At 49.7% G+C, this 2,399-nt stretch overlaps 1 protein-coding gene across 2 annotated transcripts in view; it reads right to left on the bottom strand.

Annotated features, from left to right (window-relative positions):
• Positions 1 to 1,261, bottom strand: part of fam49al (family with sequence similarity 49 member A, like) — a gene marked incomplete in the record, with an annotated part of 44,330 nt that extends 43,069 nt beyond the window's left edge. For both annotated transcript variants that reach the window (XM_014021108.1, XM_014021106.1), the window contains 1 exon segment: positions 917 to 1,261.
• Positions 1,262 to 2,399: the final 1,138 nt, after the last annotated feature.

Raw genomic sequence — 2,399 nt, 5'->3', positions numbered from 1 at the left:
CACACACACACACACACACACACACACACACACACACACACACACACACACACACACACACCATCGCTGCCCTCCTATTCAGGCATCCCTCCATCCTCAGCGTCCCTCTTTATCACTGCCCCCTCAAACACACAAAGGAGACCTGCAGAGTCACATGGAGGCAAACGAGGCTCCTTCACCCTTTCGACACATTCAGCAGGACAAAATGCTCCTGAAAAGCCTGAGACCTTCATTCACATCCCCCCCACCCCCAATGGTCCCCCCACCCCCTCCTTCTGATCAGCACTGGAATCTGGGGTTTTTGCTTTTAGCTTTCTTTTGAGCTCAGCTTTTTTGTCCAGGACTCCTGATGAACGATGTGTGACCTGACAGAACTGAAAAAGGTGTGTGTGTGTGTGTGTGTGGTGGGGGGGGGGGCATCTGTGTGATATATGATGGTTCTAGATCAGCAGACACCATGTTCTGATGGGTTTTAGCTGCACAAATGTGTGTTTGTGACTGTGGCAGTGACCACCAGAGCAATGCAGCGAAGGACGACCAGACCCAGCTGAGCACCTGGTTTAAATCGAATGCACAACCTCCCTGCCCACCCCACAGGATCCCTGCCCACCCCACAGGATCCCTGCCCACCTCACAGGATCCTGCCCACCCCACAGGATCCCTGCCCACCCCACAGGATCCCTGCCCACCCCACAGGATCCCGGCCTACCCCACTTTCCACACCGTCGCTGTCCCGCTCGAGCTGACCACCTGCCAGCCGCCATCCTAATCCTGACCCACATCCTCAGCCTCGGCCACAGGCTCCTCTCCTCTCCTGTCTGAGTTGGTGCAGGGTGGGACTGCCCGGCTCGCTCTCTGACCATCAGCGCGGCACAGATGCCAGGATGCTAACAGGTAAAACAGAAAGTCAGCTTACCGGCTGCAGGAAGGAGAGGAAGGCGCCTCTGGCTCTGCTCCTTTCCCTTTTTATTCCCCTTCTATCTGGATGGAGCTGAAGCAGAGTGAGATGCGGGGAGGGAAACAAAAGAAAAGGACAGAAACAACAAAGAAAAAAATAATAAAAATAAATACAGACACCAGCAAATGAAAGAAGACGCAAGGGAGAGAGGATGCTGGGAACGAGGCGGCGTCGCTGCTCTCTGTGGTGCTTTATCCTTGGGAGGCAGAGGCTTGTGGATTCACCTAAACGCTGAGCACAGTGAGCACACGCACCGCCTCACGCCACACAGCCCTCCCTCTTCCTCTCTCTGTCTCTGCACTGAACACAGCAGCTGTTGGTCTATAAGAAACAGAACACTATGTCCCCCTCCCTCTCCCCTTCTCCTCCTACCTCTCTCGCTCACAAAGACCACCCCCCCCCCCTTCCCCATCACAAACGCACATTCGGTGTCCTCACAACATCCCCTTCCCCCTTCTGACTAACATTCCCTACACCAGCCTGCTGGCAATCAGAGGAAAGGGGCACGACTCATGTGGAGAGTTGCATCGTGTTTGACTTTGTTTCTACTGCGGGGTGACTTTCTCCATCCACACTGTGAAAATGAATCATGGTGAACAGTGGTGCGCATTGGGTGTTTTTTTTTATTATTTTATTTTTGCAAAGTGTGTGGGTGACTGTTTTAGCTGAGGGGGAAGGAAACTCACATTATTTGTGGTTTTTCGAGGTGTTGAGGGTGCGAGTGTTTGCTGTTAGACCAGGCCGTAAAAAGAAACCGAGAGAGAATGAGAACAAAAGTGCTGCTCGCCATTTGTTTCGCATCTTTTAGTAAAGATTCAGGTGGGTGAAACCGGACTCCTACGTTTGGGATCACAAAACGGTGGCATTAAACGAGCCGTGGCTGGATCGTCACTCTCCATGTGTGTGCATGAGCAGAATGTCCATTGTCGAGAGGTTACAGCAGCCCAAATGCTGCGGCGGTGCTCGCCTCAGTTCATTATGGAGCCACACGTAGGGCCAGAAGGGAGTCACAAAGACTTAGTGCCCTCAGGTCAAGGGAGTGACTCTTGGGCCAATCCAGTTGATAAACTCTTCCCACTGTGGCCTTTGTTGCTATTTGAAAAGGCTGATGGGTCAAATAGGACACTTACCTTCTTACAATCAGATGCTAAGAGACTTTAAAGGGCTATGCTGTTTGTCACATGGCTACTCCTAATTTTAACAAAAAAGTCGTGAAAAATGTGGCTCCAATAATCAGTCAAAATAAAAGCTTAGGAATGAAGTTTTCCTTAAGCTGATCTACAATTACTTACATTATTTGATCAATTTAAACTGTTAAACAAAGACTAAAATTACTGTTTAGTTTTTACACTGCAAAAAATGTCCACCTAACTAAGTTTTAAAATCTTATATCCAGCCAAAAAATCTTTTTGATCTTGTTTTGAGACTGATTTACTAAACA

The sequence above is a fragment of the Austrofundulus limnaeus genome, unplaced genomic scaffold, assembly GCF_001266775.1.
Source record: "Austrofundulus limnaeus strain Quisiro unplaced genomic scaffold, Austrofundulus_limnaeus-1.0 Scaffold278, whole genome shotgun sequence".
NCBI classification, from domain to species: Eukaryota; Metazoa; Chordata; class Actinopteri; order Cyprinodontiformes; family Rivulidae; genus Austrofundulus; species Austrofundulus limnaeus.
This window is presented reverse-complemented; position numbering and strand designations above follow the sequence as displayed.